The sequence below is a fragment of the Cygnus olor genome, chromosome 4 (genome assembly GCF_009769625.2).
Source record: "Cygnus olor isolate bCygOlo1 chromosome 4, bCygOlo1.pri.v2, whole genome shotgun sequence".
Taxonomy (NCBI): Eukaryota; Metazoa; Chordata; class Aves; order Anseriformes; family Anatidae; genus Cygnus; species Cygnus olor.
In genome coordinates this window covers 58,986,229-59,005,168 of record NC_049172.1, presented here as the reverse complement: position 1 = coordinate 59,005,168, position 18,940 = coordinate 58,986,229, and the positions used below count along the sequence as shown (strand labels likewise).

General features: G+C 40.2%; 1 protein-coding gene and 1 long non-coding RNA gene across 2 annotated transcripts in view; both read right to left on the bottom strand.

The window, feature by feature from the left end:
• PPARGC1A (PPARG coactivator 1 alpha) overlaps nucleotides 1-18,940 on the bottom strand; it is a 359,248-nt gene that overhangs the window by 273,523 nt on the left and 66,785 nt on the right. The window lies entirely within an intron of this gene.
• Nucleotides 2,216-18,940, bottom strand: part of LOC121069232 — a 42,124-nt gene continuing 25,399 nt past the window's right edge. Inside the window, exon 3 of the long non-coding RNA XR_005819343.1 lies at nucleotides 2,216-2,419. This is a non-coding gene — a long non-coding RNA (uncharacterized LOC121069232). The remainder of the gene's footprint in view (nucleotides 2,420-18,940) is intronic.

Here is an 18,940-nt window from a genome sequence, read left to right as displayed (position 1 = left end):
AAGTCTCAATACACACTACTAAATCTGTCAGCATGAAGGTTTTTTTATTCAAATAAATGTAGACTTCTGTCAAATTTCACTATTAACAAATGTATTATTTTTTAAATATAGAAATTATTAGACTCAGCCACTGACCCTGTTTTATCAAACTTTGTGCTGTGCCAATAAACTAAATACTGTGGCTCACATAGATGAATATATAAGATTATAGTAAATAATCCTTTAATACAAAAATATGAAATTTATACCAATCTCAGATGCAATTTTTAGCAGTCACCAGCTATTCAGGAAATACCCTCCAAACGTATCACTTTGCATTTCAGCAGAAAATTAAGGATATTTCAGCATATAGAGTTGAAAAAGGAATTGCTAAAGAAAATATTTTTAAGTGTTTCAGAAATATAAAATAGGACTATTTGAGATCAAATGCATGACTTGGTTTTAAAACAATCAAAAACTTCACCAAAAGAAGAGATTAAGGAAAGAGTTTGAATCCTGCTACTGAAAAACCCCTCTAATTACATTATTACTCCTAATACTTACCCTCCCTTATTTCTGTTACTTGGGATAGATTCCACACTTTTCTAAAATTTCTAGCTGGAGTATTCATAGCAATATCTGCAACCAGTTTTTTTTTTGTTTTGTTTTTGTTTGTTGTTAGTTCTGTTTTGTTTTAAGGAGTTTTCCACTCCTCAGTTCTCCTCCAAAACGCTCACTGGTCTTGATCTGAAACTTGGAGAGAACCAGTTTCTCTTTCCAACCTGAGCAGAGTTATGTGAAGTCTCCCTCTCCAAACCCCTTCACAGCTCAGCACTGCTCATCAAAGCTGGAGCTGGAATACACCACCGCTTTTATGCTGCTGAGCTTACAATAAAAATTTCAGAGAACAAATGTTATGTATATAGAAACTTCAGGCACTGTCAGAAGTTGGCTTACCACTGCGTTTCAAAGCGCTGCCCGTACACAGTACTCACCAAAATCTTTGCAATGAAATGCATTTATGTGTACAAGCTCCTACTATTTACAGCGTTTTTAGAAAACCTTTTCAGAACTTTCCTTCATTTCATGCATAACCTTATGTAGTTTGCACATTGAAGAGGAGAGGTTTCAGTAGACAAAATCTCAAAAAGGAATCCCTACCTCTGATTTTTCAAGAACACAAGCTGAGGCAACTTTTAAGAGAACACCAAAGGATAACTTTTGGATATCCGCATGTTTATGTATGTGGGCTTTTTTTTTTTTTTTTTCCTGAAAGGCTCAAGCTCTTGAACTCTGAACTAAATAAAAAGATATAGTAAGAGTTGCATTGCTCTGAAAATTAGCATTAACCTTCCCTTAGCCACTGAACACGTGACAAATACAGAATGGCCCATGGAGACTAAAGGGACTGTACGTAGACCCAGTGACAACATGGGACAAAAAAAAAAGGCACTGCCCCTTCATATATGAACAGGGCTCTCCTTATCCTCTCCTTTCCCTAACCACAAGCCTGGGATGCTTGGCAGGATACTCACCTCTTTCTACATAAAAGCTTGCAGGGAAGATGAGAGGAAGAAAGCACTCTGCGTTTCAGACAGAGGAGTGGGAAGGAGGGAGCAATCTGCTCTAACCTCTGAGTTCATTCCCCTTCACTTCAGTTTCGGTGTGCCCTAAGTGATGTGTGAGGCAGGCCAAGAGGGAGAAAGAGTTTGGGAGGCAGACAAATGAGAAAGCACCTCATACCAAGGACAGCTGCGCTTCCCCCTGGGCTGTGGGTTTGGCATCACCTCCCAGTGAGCTCAACCCCATCCCAATTCATCTGACTCTTGAAAAAAGTACCACTGACAAAGCTGTCAGGTAATGGAAGCTGAAAGGTAATGAAAACAGGACAGAAGGGAGAGAAATTGATATTTTAAACTGGTGGGCTGTATTTCCATATTCTTGTCTTTCTACATCAGGTGCACACATTCAGAACTCAACAGATTCCGCAGACCTTCTAGCAGGAATAATACACATAAATGCCATCAATTGCTTAGTCAAAAGAAAAGTTCTCCTACCTCTGATTTTACAGCTTAGTCACAGACCTAAAAACAAAGCCCTGCACTAAAGGGGCATCCTGTGTATTTGTGACGCTCTCTGTGGGACAGCGTGTTCATAAACCAATGAGCAGATGATGTTCATCCATACAGTTTTTTCCACCTCTGACAGATATAGGTAAATTCTCATTTCAGTAGGTAATCCAGATTCAATACTTTATTTATGCAATCCAACCTGTGTCACCAATTTAGCAATCTTCATCATGATTAATCCCCTGAAAATCCAGTTCATGAGAGAACCTGAGCAGCAGAAAACGGCAAACAGGACCTCGGCTCTCTGAGAAGGCCTCAAGTCACGCCGGTTGCTGGCTCCCATCCTCCTTCCAGCTTCAAACATGCCATTTCTACAGAGCACATAATGAAACAGAAAGCCACATCAAGTTACATTTCACACAGCAGTCGAAATACTTATACTTCACAGCAAAATGTCTAACTGATGATCCCAGGAAGCGCCGAGAACCACCTCCTTCTTCACTCGGCCACTACTGGCTGACTGAGAAGCTGAAAAATACCTGCAACAAACCGCTACAAAATACTACAGATGAAAATTTCTCCTGATTTCTTTTTGCCACGAAACACTGATATTCATGATGTTTTTATGCAGCCTAGCAATAAACAGTGAATTATTTTCTTATTTTTCATCCAAAGGCTTGTTCCGGAACATAAATGTGCTGTTTTCAACTTCTCTTTGTACAGCGTGTGGTAAATGACAGAGGAGGCTAGCAGCTACAAAAAAGCTTAACGGGTTTTCAGTGCTACACACCCTACTTCAAGAAATCCCCAAAATGGGGAATTTGTACACCACAAACCCTCCTTTCCAGTGAGCAGTAATCAGCATCATCACAGCAACTGAGGCCCACATCTTCGTTGCTCATGGTACAAAGTACACACATATCGCGTGCAACCTTTAGCAATTTCTTATTTAATATACTTAATATACAGTAATAGATAAATACCTAAACAAATAAGTTAATGGTAGTAGGATGCTTCCCTTCCCTTGCAGCCTTTACGTGATGAAAAAAAGCGAGTAAGAAATCTCACCAGGCTTTTTTTTTGTACCACTATTTCCTATGGCTTTGGTCATTAATCTCCACTCCAAACTAAGTAATTCAAGCTTTTTAATTTCTCCCCATTGGAAGCCTTTCCACAGATCTAGTTACTTCTAATGCGTCTTTTCATTTCTGCCATGCTGTTGACTATTTTGGAACACTTCTTTATGACTAAAACTGATGTTTTACGCAGTTACCAACAGAGATCAGTGCACTTCCAGTAGGAATGGAACAAATAAATGTAAACAACTGATGAAACAGCATATACCTTGTAATTTTCTTCTCAGAGAGTACTGCCTTGTATTTCATATTTGTGGTTTTCCACGTAAAGCCTACTCAGATACCACCTTTCAGCAAAAGATTGCTTATTCCACAAAAAGCTGAGGTAATTTTGTTGTTTTATGCTCAAACTATTAATGAAATTACCAGGAAACCTCTCCCAAAATGAATAATCAGAATAGGGCATGTAGGAAATTACCATAAAGGTCAGAACACAGCCATAACTTGGGGTTAAAAAAGAACAAATATGGCTACCCCGCCTGCCAGACACCTATGGGTATGGTGGGAAAAAGTGTGAGTCACCTGAACTTTGTAAGTTTGCAAGCTATATTTTGCACCAATGTCAATGTTTTCAGCACAAAACAGCATTAAGCTTTTGTGAACTCCCTCACCTGTATGGCAGCCACTGAAAACAGAGGTGTTCAGGAGTAGGTTATCATTCAGTAACCTATGTCACAACAGACTTCCTGATGTATACGTGCACACACAGAGGCACGTTTTACATATATATATGCTTACATTCATATATGTATACACACATACATACACACGTACCTCTGTATGCATACATGTATTTCTGCACACGGAAAGAAGCATGCGTGGCAATACCCACTGAAATTTCCACTCCAGGTCTAATTAAAATGTATTGAAATATTTTGTCATTACAAGCTTGGATATCCATCACTTGAAACAGCATATTTATATATTCAGTACTACGATCAAAAATGATGCATGAAATAATTGTTCATTAGCAGGTCTTAAATTATGGTAAGTCTCAAACTATGAATACTTTAGGCCAAGCAAGGGACAAGGATAAAATCCGTGGTTTGTGAATACTGCAGAGAAACTCAAGGCAGCTTTGAAAATATGACACATTTCATGCTTTTTATTGTAATTTTTTTTTTCATATTCAATGCAGCAAGTCTCCTGTTCATATTGGTTTGGATTTTTTTCAATTTAGGGTACCTTATGCATTGTTACTATTTATGATTTCTTCTATTTATTGAATAGGTAAATTCAACTTCTGTGAAGCTCATATCAGAAATCACTGAGGTTTTAATGAAGTGCAGTTTGAAAATACATGGATTTTTGTGTGAATTAACACCTAAAAACCTAAAGGCAGAAGCTATAAAACATACTGCTTCTGTGTGTTTCAGGAACTATTTCTGGATTTTCTAAAATCTGTATCCATTTTCTGTGCTTCTTATGCACATGCAAACTCTTAAAATAACCCCAATGAAACAATCCTTTGTGCTAGCATGATATCGACGTACAAAAACTCCTTTCAGCTTCCACTTTAGAAACTACAGAGCCACATTCCTATTTTCTATTCCCAAATCAACTTAAGAATCAAGGTAGCTCATAAAAAATGACTTCTTAATTTATTCATCAGCATGAAGGAAAAAAATCTGGTGGTTGAATAATTAATAGTTGTGATATCTGATACACTATAAAAAGCTTGACTTTGTGAACACTTTAGTATACCAAAAATATCTTCGGAATAATACCCTTTCCCAAATGCTCTAATAGGACAGTGCACAACTACTGGTTTAAAAACTACTTGTTTAAATAAGTGATGGCAAAAGTAGCAGTGGAAGCTGGTAAATCAATAGAGATGGTTAGTTGTCCTCTGTCTGGGCCATCTGGAAAGAGAAGCTGCACCGAGATGACCACATTTTTGCTCTGGAGTATCTTTCTACCATCTACGATTGAAGACAATCCATTTGATTACCTAATGCAATTATGAGAGAAAACAAGCTCCTCCACAACATCTGGGTGCCACTACATTATTAGTCCCCTTGGTATTTTAATGCAAGCACTACATATTTTTTCAGAGATGCAATCACTTACCAGACAAGTAACTACGGTGAACAGGCTTTAGAAAGGGCAGCAAATGTCTCACCACAACAAATGAAAGAGCAGACAATTGCATCTCCAAAAAGTGTTTCTTCTTCAGTACCACTGGACTTAAGGCAGAATTCTAAAAAGTGACAGGGGAATTGGAGCGTAATGCATGTATCTATGTACGAACAGAGTTGTTATCCATTGTTTTTAATGTTAAAAATGAAACGATGGCTTTCCATATAAAGTGTGATACATGCTGTGAAAATACATCGTGAAAAAAAAGAGAGCAATGTAATTGTGGTTTTGTGACTAAGAAAGCTGTTCTGTCTGCAAGGTAAAAAAAGTTATTTTGAGGTGGGCAGGAAAGGGAGGCATTGCTCATAGAAATAGGTTGGCTCAGAGTGTCTAAATGGAAGAATTATCAATCCAGATCATGATGTGTCACTTTCTAATGAGAAAGGCAGAATGCAAAAATAACATCTCAGTGCAAGCATTAAGCCAGAATAGATGCTGTTTACTGTACTAATGTTGCCTTTACTGGTGAAAAAAAAAAGAAAAAAACAAAAAAGGATTGTATTAGGCCATCACGCTCCCATCTTTTCAATTACGGAGATAGAACAATCTCAGATTCCAAAGCTAACTACAAATCAAAATTGTGTTATGTTATCTACTGAGACACAAATGGAAAATAAATACTGTTAACTGTCACTTTCCATTAGGTAACAGAAATTCAATTACATTTCAAACAAGCCTCCATGTCAACAGAATAAATCTGTTTCATAAATGAGCAGGTAACCATTTTTGATTCTAACTTCCCAAAGGGAAAAAATCAATTTTAATCACAATTGTTCATTTTTCTCCATATGAATGTTTTGGAGCAAAGTACATCATCTGACCTAATAAATATCATTGCATAGCACTGAGGTTTAGGAAAAAGGGACAGGGAAAGGAGTTGCATTATGAAATTGGTCTGCTGATATGTTGTGGGTTTTTTTGAACTAAAGGTTCATACCGCCCAGCTGAACTATGGACCATCGCCCTCTCTCCTCTGCTTATTCTATCAAAAGATTAGAAATGCAAGGAAGCATTAGCAACTACTCCAACCACCAGGAGTTCAACACAATGTAACAGCGACTATAAAAAGCCATGAGTTTTATCAAGGTGATTACACTTGCAGAGTCCGAGGCAAGTAGTAAGGAAGCTTTTCAGAAGAAAGGGCCCCACTCCCTCCTTAGATATAGACAAAAATATACGTAGGTTGTGTGAGACACTTCAGAAACACAGGATTTTGTTTGGTAAATCCAAGTGTTTCTTCTCATTTGGGAGATCACCAGGGTAGTGACAGGAAATGAAGAAATCTGAAATTGGGATCTATTTTTGAGATCCTTTTGTACATTTTTATAGAAGCTTTTGAAAATAATTTTTTTTTTCACCTGTACAAGAGCCCCAGCTTGACAGAGCCTGCACTGACGCAGAGCAAGACTCACTATGAGTCTTGAGCACCAGGTTTTCTCTCTTTTCTAAAGTACACAAGGCAAGGAAAAATTGTTTGATATGAAGTGAAAGACATTGTGGTACTGTAATGCCACGGCCACACCTTGGGAGGGAGTGCACCTTCAGAGCAATGTGATGCCAACATCACATATTGTCCTCTCCATGTAAGTAAGAAGGGGAAGAACAAAGCCACCCTTGTCTCCACATGAGAAAATCCCACCCCTCCACTCACCTTTGAGTGGGAAGGGAAGCCAGAACTGGAATTCAAATGTGTTTGGCAGATGTGTGTACTCATAAACGTTAATTACAACAGTCGGAATGGACATCTTCGGCTACCACTATCACTTTAGGTTAGGTGCTGAAGAAGAGGCTTCTTGCAGAGCACACAAAACAATTCAAACAAGAACTGTAACAGAGTGGAATTGGTTCAGATAAAATACTTAATGGCTGAAGTAAAATTCAGCCATTAAGTAGCAGTGGTCACAGGGTGATTAAATTGGATCCCCTGTGAGGGTCCTATCAAGAGGTAGTGCTATGACACTAAACTTGAAGCAGGAGACTTTTCCCCTAAATGAGGAATTTAGTTATAGACCCTAAAGGGGAAAATTAAGAAATTAAAATCCACAGAAGTCTACTAAAATTGCTTTATTAGAGTCACAGCGGGTTTTTATACCCCAAAACAAAGTCAAAAACAAAATAGTATGGCTAAATAATAAAGCACGCACATGCATACACACACACAAAGCCATGAGAAGCCAACAGACAAAAAAAATCATCATGTAAACTACTAAAAAGGAGCTAAGATGGCAAAGAAAGTCCTCAAAACAGACAAATACACCACACCAGTAAGCAATTCCCTAAGAACGGTAAGAAGTGAATGCCTGTTAGGCCACCTGAGTATCAATAGTTCAGTTAAAATAAATTGCCAGGAACCTAAAATCTTTCTTAGAATCCCTATCCATCTCAATTAACAATACTTGGAATTGGCAACTCTCCATCAGACTGGTGCTGTCACAGACAGGATGGTAAAAGTATCTTGACAAATTCAGCTGTTTATTCCCTTCAGGACCACCAACCTTCCTCAGTTTGAGATACTTTCGGAAATGTGATCTCATTTATAGCACATCTGTCTTGATATAACTGTTAGGGCAAAGAGACAGTATTTGAAAATCAGGCAGAATAAAAACATACTATTTTGAATGCTCTAGTATTATAGGTTCTATATACTGCATGAAGTTTGTATTTCATAGTTTCATCATTTCTGAGAACGTAAGCATGGCTGTATTGGCTCAGAACCAGGGTTAGTCTTACAACTCAACCTCCAGGGAAGCCAAAAAATAGGCAGGCATGTATGATACTTGCCCCTCCCAAGATCTCTTTCCACCTCCACTATCTCCAGTTGATTGGATTTCCTGTTCTTGATGCAGTTTGTCTATTTTGTTACTCTCAACAGATCTCTCTTCCATTAATTTTTCAGTATAACCTTGGACCAATGTAAGCCTTTTGTATACAAAACCTTCACTTGTCAAGCTTTCACGACAAATGTTTCCTAAGCAGTCTTGTAAGCTTAGCAGTTTCCAGCCCCAAAGGTTGGCTGTGAAACAATGATCCCAGTTCTGAAGGAAGCAAGGATCAAGAGCACTGAGATACTAATACAAATGTATGGTTGCATTTCCAAACTCAAGGATAAAGGAGAGAAGTTGCACACAATCCACGTAATTAGAGGTACATGATTTCTACTCTTCAAACAGAATGTGCCTTGACTACTACTCGCACAAAATACATACTGGGGTGTAACAGAATTCCTCAGAAAAAGGGCTGCTTTGTCCCATTAGGAATGCTCTGAGTCCAAATCAATCTGAGTGAAGTAAATCTAGAGTGAAGGAACATTATACAGACTTTCCAGAAGCTTCTTGGTATGAATTTACTTAGAAAACCTAGAAACAGTCATGAAGGCCAAGTATTCTTGGGTGATAGTGAAGGTCTCCGAAGAAATTCACAAACCCTAAGATTACATTCTTGTGTCAAAGGCCACTTCACTTCCCTGACTACAGAGGACACCTTGGAGGCCGGCCTCCATATCTAGCATTAGTTCTTGTGAATATTCAGTGAGACACACACATTTTATAGATGCATTCTTGCTGTGAACTAAAAGACTAACTAAAGGATTGGAATGAGGAACAAGGAGCACAAAATAACTGGTGTAGAAAGAAAGCATGTCCAGAGGATCAATACTGTGAATGGTGCACTTATTCATATTTACTAATGACTGAAAGCTGACATGCTGTAAGTAATAAGAATGTGAAATTCGCTGACTACAGAGAACTATTTAGGGTAGACAAGACTACAAAGGATTGTGAGGAACTCCAGAAGGACCTTTAAAAAACTAGGTAATTGGACAACCTGACAGCAGATGAAATTCACTGTGAAAAAAGTGCAGAGTAGGGTACACTAGAAGGAACAAATTTAAAGCCACTTGTACATACTGATGGATTCTGAATTAGTTATAACCTCTCAGGAAAAAAAGATGCGAGATTCATCATGGGCACTTCAATGAAGATGTTCGCTCAATACACATGAGGGGTCAAAAAAGTGAACAGGATGTTACGATGTATTGAGAAGGGAATACAGAATATGAAAAATATTAATATACTGCCATTTATATTGCCATCACTGTAAATTAATGGCATATACTCCCCTTGAATACATTACCTCTGTCAAGTAGGACATGAAAAAATAGTCCAAAGGACATCAAGGATAAAAATCCCCCTGCTTCACAGGAAAAACAGTCCCTAATGAAAGCAGTTGAAATCGAAAGTTTCATTGCAGACAGATTATTCTATAGCTGTTTGTGCCAGCCTCCTTCCTCTGAAGTGGCATAAAACACCCAACAACAGAAGCAGGATGCTAGGCCAGGTAGACCTTCGCGTTTGTTCACAGGACAGTGCCCATTCTTTTAATTAGAGTGCTTAAAATGAATTATCTAGTTTTCAAAGAACAGAGTAGCGGGGGGATACAAGTCTAAAGTAAGTCTTTATGAAACACAGGTCTGTTCTAGTACAGTAAGCCCAAAACCTGGACAGGTGATTTAGTGACACTGGACACAGTTAAAGCTGAGGTACCCCATGCCGTCTTTGGCCCTGTCTTCACCAACAGTCCCCAAGGTCTCAGTGCTGAGAGGCAGGGTCTGAGGAGGAGATGACCAGCAGTAGATGAGGATCAAGCCATGGATCTCAAGAGATCTGGGCCCATAGGTCTCCAGGGGACTAGATGGGCTGCAGGGGGCTCACAGTGCCAGCTGCTGCTCTTGTAAGGGCACTCCATCACCTCTGAAAGGTCTTGAAGAGCAGGCCAGGTCCTTAACAACTGCAGGGAGGAAAATCTTGCACCAGTCTTAGACAAGCACAGAAGAACAGCCTGGGGAAGCCAATCAGCCTAATTTCGTTCCCTGGCAAAATCAAGGAGCAAATTCTCCTGGAACACTTTTCTTCAATGGGCAATATTTACCTCAACATTCACAAGGCTTTTGACACAGTCTCTTGCAAGATTCCTGTATCCAACTGAGGACATTACAGACCAGATGGGTGGACACCTGCATGTAAAGAACTACTTGGATGGCCAGGCTCAGAGGGTAGTGGAAAATGGACCATCCTCTACCTGGAGTACAGCAGACATCTGTCCTGGGCCCCATTCTTTTTTAAGATCTTTATCAATGGCCCACAGGAAGCAATGGGGTGCACTCTCTGCAGGACTGCAGATGACCCCAAACTGGGGGATCTAGCACACTGGAGAGCAGCACTGCCATCCAGAAGGACCTGGACAGGCTGGCAGAACAGACCAGCAGGAACCTCCTGAAATTCAACAAGGACAAATGCAATGTCCTGCACTTGGGAAGGAATTAACAATATACGCTGGAGTCTAGACGGGAACAGTCCTGTGGAAACGGTGGAAATGGTGTTGGTACATATAAGCAAGCCAAACATGAGCCCAAAGCATGCCTTGGCACCAAAACTTTCTTGGCTGTATTAAAAGGCATATAGCCAGCAGGCAGGGAAGGGCTGATCCCCCTCTGCTCAGCACTCCTCAGACTGCTCTCAAACACCATATCCAGTTTTAACCCCCAGCTCTCCCCAGATACAAGAAACGCATCAGTGAACTGCAGCAACTTCAGCAGAGGGTCCCCAGGCCGACTGGAGCACCCACCCTGTGAGGAGAGACTGAGGGAGCTGGGCTTGTTCAGCCTGGAGAAGAGACAGTTCTGGGGCACCTACAACAGTCCCCAGCACCCTGAGGGGAGGGTCACTGAGGAGATGAGGTAGTGCACAGTGGGATAACAGAGGATGGGCATACGGTGAAGTAAGAAAGGTTCAGACGGGATGCATGGTGAGGACCTTTTCCCCACAAGGACAGTCCAGCAGTGGAACTGCCCTCAGAGACTGTTCAGTCTCTGTCCTTGGAAGCTTTTTAGATCCAGCTGGATCAATCCATGAGCAACCTGGTCTGACCTGGCCATGCTGTGTGAGAGACCTCCTGAGGTCTCTTCAGCCTGAATTACCCAAAGATCCTGTAAGCAATTCTTTTTCCTCTCATAATTACAGCATGGTGAAGGAGTCCATTTGTTACCCCCAAGTGACTGGAAACACAAGGAAATGACATTTCTATATAGCACCAAGTCCTATGGATTTGCTAAATACTCTTTTGAAACAACAGGAGCAGGCAGAATTCCGGACAGGTCATTTCCCTCCCTCAGGTTTCCATCTGTTCTCATCCATCTACTTCAGTTTTATATGGCCCCCATTACCAGAGCACCTCAGTATCACCTGGTTTCACAGTGTTTCAAAACCATGCCTATATTTGTGATGAAGGAATGAGTACATTCAGTGCTGTGTTATTGCTTGCTTTCCCTAACTTTTCTGGCTGTGGATCATTAAATTTCTTACTGTCAAATGCCGGTACCTTATATATGTTCACAATGCAAGCTCATTCCTAAACTGAAATTTTTGATATACAGTCAAATAATGTTCTGGATTACAACATATAGGATAGAAAAATCAAAAAATCCAGAAAACTCAATTTTATTCACTTTTTTTTTTTTAATTCCTCTGGGATGTACTCCTTTCTATTAGTAATAGCTTAAAGATTAAATGTTTAATTTTTAATTTCTTTGGCACTTTAGTCTAATTGTTTTCAAATTTTGTAATGCACATACAACACTGAAGCAGAATTTCCTATTTTTTTTTCTAAGTTTCTCTCTATGTAAACATCTAACCCTATTTTCCTCCATTCCTATCATTTAGGTACTTCGGAACTCTAAAGTTTCTTCCTATTTCAAAGAAATTTTGATGATTAAAATCTGTCTGAGTGTACAAACGTGGATTTGCTCCGAAGCTTTAAAGCCTCCAAGACCATCGGGTCCAACCATCACCCTAATACCAATGTCACCCACTAAACCATGTCCCTAAGCACCATGTTTAGCCTTTCCTTGAACACCCCCAGGGACAATGACACCGCCACCTCCCTGGGCAACCCGTCCCAATGCCTGACTGCTCTTTCTGAGAAGAAATGTCTCCTAACTTTTAACCTAAACCTTCCCTGGCACAACTTGAGGCCATTCCCTCTAGTCCTATCACTAGTTACCTGTGAGAAGAGGTAACACACCTTCCTTTCAGGTAGCTGTGGACAGCAATAAAGTCTCCCTTGAGCCTCCTTTTCTCCAGACTAAACAACCCCAGCTCCCTCAGCCACTCCTCACAGGACTTGTGCTCCAGGCCCTTTACCAGCTTCGTAGCCCTTCTCTGGACACACTCCAGGGCCTCGGTGTCCTTCTTGTAATGAGGGGCCCAAAACTGAACACAATGATGCTGTGAGAGTGCCCTGTGTCCTAGAAAACAACTCATCATTGTCCAAGTCATCTTCGTTCACCCACTGTCTTCTGTTCCTTTTCCCCCCCTCCAACAGGGCCATTCTTGAACCAAGAAAAACATTTGGCAAAAACACCCTTGCGTTTTTCCTCTATTTCTGTTGCTCATTCTTTCTTTCCTTTGACTTCTTACTTCCTATTGTCATTTATATATATTCATATAGATATGTGTGTGTGTGTGTGTGTGTGTGTGTGCATACACACTTTTCCCACCTTTATTTCCTAAAATCATAGGCAACAAATCATGTCATTAACAGCAGCACACAAAGGATTATCACTTGTTCCTGGAGTTAACATCCCAGGTACCCTGGCAGGTTAAATTCAGCTACATTGCAATTAATTTACTGGAAGTTTCCTCAACAGGCATGAGATCTAAAAACGTTGTTTGCTAGAGGGTTGTTGTTTTTCAATAAAACTGAATATTGAAAAATATCACAAGGGCCAGAGTTCATTCTGCAGATGAATCTAGCTTGGGATCCAAGATTTGACACCGGTGATGTAAAATTTCTAAACATAGGAATAATCAGTAGAATCACAACACCAGTGACAATGAAAAAGACCAAAAAATAGTACAAAAATGGGAACCAACATAATCAAATTAAATCAGGGGTTTTAAGGAGAGACTTTGGAACTGACAGCACTAAAAAAAAAAGCTACTTGAATTTGATTTGCAACCTACTGCTCTTTTTGAGCCTGTCCCCCAATACAAAGCATCACCCTGCAATGAGGAACACAGCAATTCCCCAATTGTTTGACTCCTCTGTTATGTATAACCCCAGGCGAATTTTTTTTAATGGGTGATACTACTCCTTTCCCAATGGAAATCTAGAGCTAATTTCAACCTAAGAATAATTTATGTTAAAATTACTGAACTCAGAACATATCAAGTTGGAAGTTCTTAACAATCCCCGTACAAATTGAACTGCTTCTGAATAAATAAATTATATGCAAAAAGCACACAAAGATGACATACACATACATATACATTTCTGCATACTGATTACAAGAATAACACTTAAAAAATCTTGTACCTGCTATGTGCCTGTCACCTGACTCAATAGCAAAACTCATCCGAAAGTATTCTACAGTTCATGAAAGATTAAATTCAGATCTATTTGTTTCCTTGTTAAAGAGCAGAAAGTTCCCACAAATCTCTACGTACAGCAGATTTAAACAATTGAGTTAGACAACAGATTTTTCAGTTTGTTAACAAGTATCAGTAACAAAAATATCAGTAATAATATTTTTTTCAGGTTAAACCAGAAACATTACTCACACAATTCTGAGGATGAAAAGGTCAGAAAATAATCTGTAGGCTGAGAATTGAACAGTCTGTTTGGCCTCAAATACTAAACTTCAATTTTAAGCAATTACCAAAAAGCTATACCAAAACCAAAAATAAAAAATAAAAAAAACACTCCAGCATTGAAAAATGAACTATCTTACTTTGAAAACTTTTAAGCTAAACACCTCCTTATTTCTTCTGGAATTTTTAATGGTTTGGTAGACAGATTAAAAAAAAATCTAACATGTGGCTAAGCCCTTCTGTGTCATCTAGTCAAACTTCTTGGTTAGAAGAAAAGTTAAATCAAAAACATTATACAGGGTTAATCAACAATCTAGTGGGTTTTACTAAGTGGCACTCATATAAAAATAAACCAAATTTCTGCTACTTACAGCTGAGAAAAAACAGAATTTTAAATCACAATTACTTCTGCCAAGGGGCTCAATTAAGGTTATTTGTTCCCACACTGCCTTTCTAAAACTGGCATTGGAAGATACAGAGCTGACAATAGCATTGCCATTTCTCTTTTTATATTGCTGAGTTGTAAAGGCTTGCTCAGAGTTGTACAGTTCTGTTGACTGCAGACCTGGAACCATTTCTGATCTACCTGCCCATGGACAGAGTAAGAGAGAAAACACGTGATATGACATCCATCTGAACGCCTGCCTGCTGCACTTGGTTAAGCCTTGTAACAGATACATAAAGGGGTGGTTTCACATACTGCTAATGTCACAAATTAGTACGTTTCTTCCCCTTTAAAGTGTGGGAGGAAAAAATAATTTAAAAACATAACGAGATATTGAACTTGGCTGATATCTTAGTTATGGCAAGTGAACGTGAAATAGTCAAATCTTCCATCTTAAGGAAGCTGTTGATTAATTTGGGAAGACGAACACTCATTCACACTCTTCCAAGTGATTTTTGCCACGTTTATCAGTTACTTTCTTTGTTGCATCTTGAAGATAAACATTCTGTGCATTTCTATCAACCAACATGATTCCGAAAGTTACACTCTTTTGATACATTAATTGGCTATCATGAAAAATGGAGCAGAAAATGTTATTCATAGAAGCATTACTCCACTGTGCATCACAAGTTGAAAGCACTTCACAGACATTCCTGCCTCTCCCCAGCATCCTTGTCAAGCAGATAAATCCTCACTGTCCCATTCTGCAGGCAGAAGAGGAAGAACAAAAGAAGTAAGGGGCTGAACTGCCAAAGGGTTTTGTTAAAGCGGGCTGGTCCTGTAAGGTTCTGGTTCTGGAGGGCTGCACAGCTCTTGCTAACATTAGTTTCTGCACCCACAGCTGTCTCTGCAGACCAGCAAACTGCTTTCGGCACCTGGATTAGGTCACCTAACAATATACACTATTAAAACTTCTTAAGGCTGTCTTGTCCCTAATCCTAAGTAGTGGTCATTATGTCATTTATTCTGTGCTGCAAAAGGTATAAACGACCTCAGACAAACCAGTTACTCACTCATGCGCAAGGGGCAATATCACGACAGGTAAGTATGCAGAGCAGAACCAACTGACCACTTTTTATTATGGAAGAAAATTACAAGCAAGATTTCCAAAACATGGTTATCTAAAAACAGTCTTCCGCCTCCTTATTGAGACACCTGACTTCCAGAATTGCTGCGTACACAGGAGTTTCCCAAATCAGACACCAAATAAGAAACTTGGAACTTCTTTCCACCTGTCTCTATGAAAAGATGCCCTATGCGATGCTGGTGAGGTATGAAAAACTGGATAATGAGAGCATCAAGATCTCAAAAAGATATACACTGACATAAACAATCTGCCTTAAAAAAAAACTTGACTGTAAACATACTGCTGACATAATTTAGGATGTTGAAAAACATGAATTTGTGTTGAGGCCATGTGCTGTACAATATACCTTAATTTCTTCTGTCACCAAGAGTATCATTTACTTGAATTACAGTTGATGGCAGAAGATGTCAGTTCCCGTTAACTAAAAAAAAATAATTCACCAGTAGACATTACTTCATGCTCACGTATTTCTGTAGGAAAGCTCTTAGCCACCTGGTGCTAGGAGTCAGAATTTGTCAACCCAAGGTGCTCATGCAAAAATGTCTTAGTGACTAATCACATGAGACCAGGTAGGGTTAATTTACCAGAACAACTCCTAATCTCCAATTCTTTCTTCCCTCAGTGGTAAATGGACCAGTAGAGACAGCACAGTAAAAACATGCTCCTGCTTTATGGGGAAAAAAAAATTACTGTGCCCATCTATCACGACCCCTCCACCTTCCCAGACCATTACAAACACCACATCAAGTCAAGGAACCGTCCTCTGTATGCCTGGCAGTGCCTCCGCTGAGCACAGGGACTTTGGGAGAGGCAAGGAGCAGTCCAGGAGGGGAGTGGGAGATGGTTTACCGAGCAGGATAAACGATGGGGTGAGAAAGCACAGAAGAGCAGCCAGGTTTCCACCCGAGAGCAGCCCGCAGGTAGGCACAGAGGCTGCCAGCAAGGTGTAAGAAAAGATGGCTCAGAGGGGAGAAGGAAAATAAACACCACTGAGTAGCTCAAAGAAATTGTGTTTACAGGAAATGTCTCAGTCATTATACCAACATGTTTTGAGCAGTGATTAGCTCCTGGAAAGGCAGGTGAGCTGCTTCTGAAAAGCAGTAAGAAAACACATCTGCAGAATGACAGGGCAAAAAAAGGGGGGGAAATTCTAGGACACAAGGTGGGGAGCTAACTTTTTGCCCGCAAAGACTGTTGAAGATAAATTTTAACAGGATGAATTCAAAGGGATAAAGACAGGCTGGAAAAAAACACAGGAATATCCACTGTGTCTTCCCCGGTGTTTATTATAAGCAGAAAGAATGAAATCCTGAGCCTGAAGCTGCTCCTGAAGACACACGCGCCTTGAAAACAGACTTGCCTTAAGCACTGGGGTGCATGGAGTGGGGAGGAACTGTGCTAGGTGCAAGTTTGTTTAAACTTACGCAGGCTACAGAGGTGTCCAGAGAAGTTTCCCTAGCCCACAAGGACAGCCACCTTCCTTTCGCGAAGCCAGTACTATGAGCTGCCATCCATTGCTCTCCCGCTAAGGGATTTTCCAAGAAGAGAGACAACACACAGCTATGTATTCGGAAACGTATTGAACCACTCAGCTCAGAGGAGAAGCCACCACAGGTGGAGAGAGCCAAGCAGGTGAAGAGAAAAAATCTGGTTGTAGCTGTGCGGGTTGAGGTGCCAGCGCAGGAATGCCACCGCCATCTCACAATGGCAGTCCCGTGCACATGAAGCCTCTGGAGAATGAAATTACTGCATTTCACTCGATCTTAATTGTTTTTTAATGGACTTCTCTACCCAATAGTTTCCAAAACGCAACCCCATACTAATGAACTGCTGTGCCTTTTTAATGCTCCTTCCGTCCACCCACTGAAAAACCAAGCACGTCACTAACACAAACCACGGCGCTGGGAATGGGAAGGGGCTACAACAGGGCTCTGCTCGAAGTCAGAGCTGGGCTGAGCTCCCTGCTTAGCAGAAATTCATCTCACTTACCAGTCCTTTTATTTATAATTAAAGCAGCTTCCTTACTACAATGCTTAGCAAAGGTGTAATAACTCAACTATCCAAGAATTAAGTGGTATTTTAACATTGCTTCTTTCATTAACTAGGCTGCTTTTGTTGTTTTTTTAGGAATTCCCTTAAGTGCTGTAAAAGAAACACATTTAAGCCAATATCCTTTATATTCTAAGGAACGAATTACCTGAGGGGGAGAGGAGAGGCAATCTAGCAGCTTCTGTTTATATCCGTTATATAGTTTAAAAGAACAGTGCACACTACAAGAATTTATATCCTAAATGTGAAATACAGTTTCTGACATGCTTTCCACTCATTAAAGTTCCAACACCACACCGAGATACCACTGCCTTTTGATGAGCCTACCAACAAAACATGCAGTGTCAGTGCCTTCCTAGGCATCAAATTAAGTCATAAGTGGACATTTTATTTCGAGAATAGTAATCCACGAGCTGTCATCTTACACCTCTTTGAAATGTGAAGAGAAGCAGCAATACTTAAGTTGCACATGTACCATAACAGTAACCGCAGATGCATCCGTACACTTGGAAAACCAACAGTTCTGTGGTTTTATTTTATTTTTTAAATAAAACAGCTTGGGATGCCAGCCAAGGAACCTAGAATCTAAATGCAAGGAGTTCTGAATATACACCCCCATAAACTCTGACTTAACCCCACAAAAATGGAGATAACCAAATGAAATTTACTTTTGTGCAGAGCACTGTTACAAGGCAGATGCAACATCTACATCTCACTCCAACCTCCAAGGTTGTAAAGGAATGTGCACTCGATGCTATGAATAGTAAATGACCACTGTAATACATGGTACCAGCATTACATGTTGATACTTCTACTCTCTTGGCAGCAGCTTTACTTCTTAAAAGCTGCCTTTGAATATTACTGTGTACTTTTCAGACTTTGTTCACCCCTTCCAAGATTACTGATGCTCCTAAGCCCACCTTCAGCCATGGGGCTGCAGCAAGAAGGCGGCTGTGCAGTGAGGCCCAGAAATGCTGCTATCAGCCTTTTTGGAAGCAAAAAGAGCACACCAGCTGCTCATCTCCTTCAAAATCACTTAGGACATGGCTGAGCCCTTCCAAACCATGCTGTTACCTCCTCTTCTGGCAGGGAGAGGCAGAACAAAAGGCATTTAATGCGATGAGTTACACAAAAGCGGCGTCCTCCCCACCTTGCATACTGCCTGTCTTACAGTACTTTTCAAACCAATGTAATACTACTCTGATACCTTGTGCTACCGGGATAGTAGTGGTATTACAAAAACTCCAAGACGGATTTCTTATCACTGCCACCTGAATAGGACAGAGGCAGCATTCAGGTGGTAAAACGGCTGCGCTAGCGCTCCCCGCAGGAGAGGCATTACCCCACTGAAGACACACTTGCTTTAAGAAAATGAAACGGAAAATAGTTCT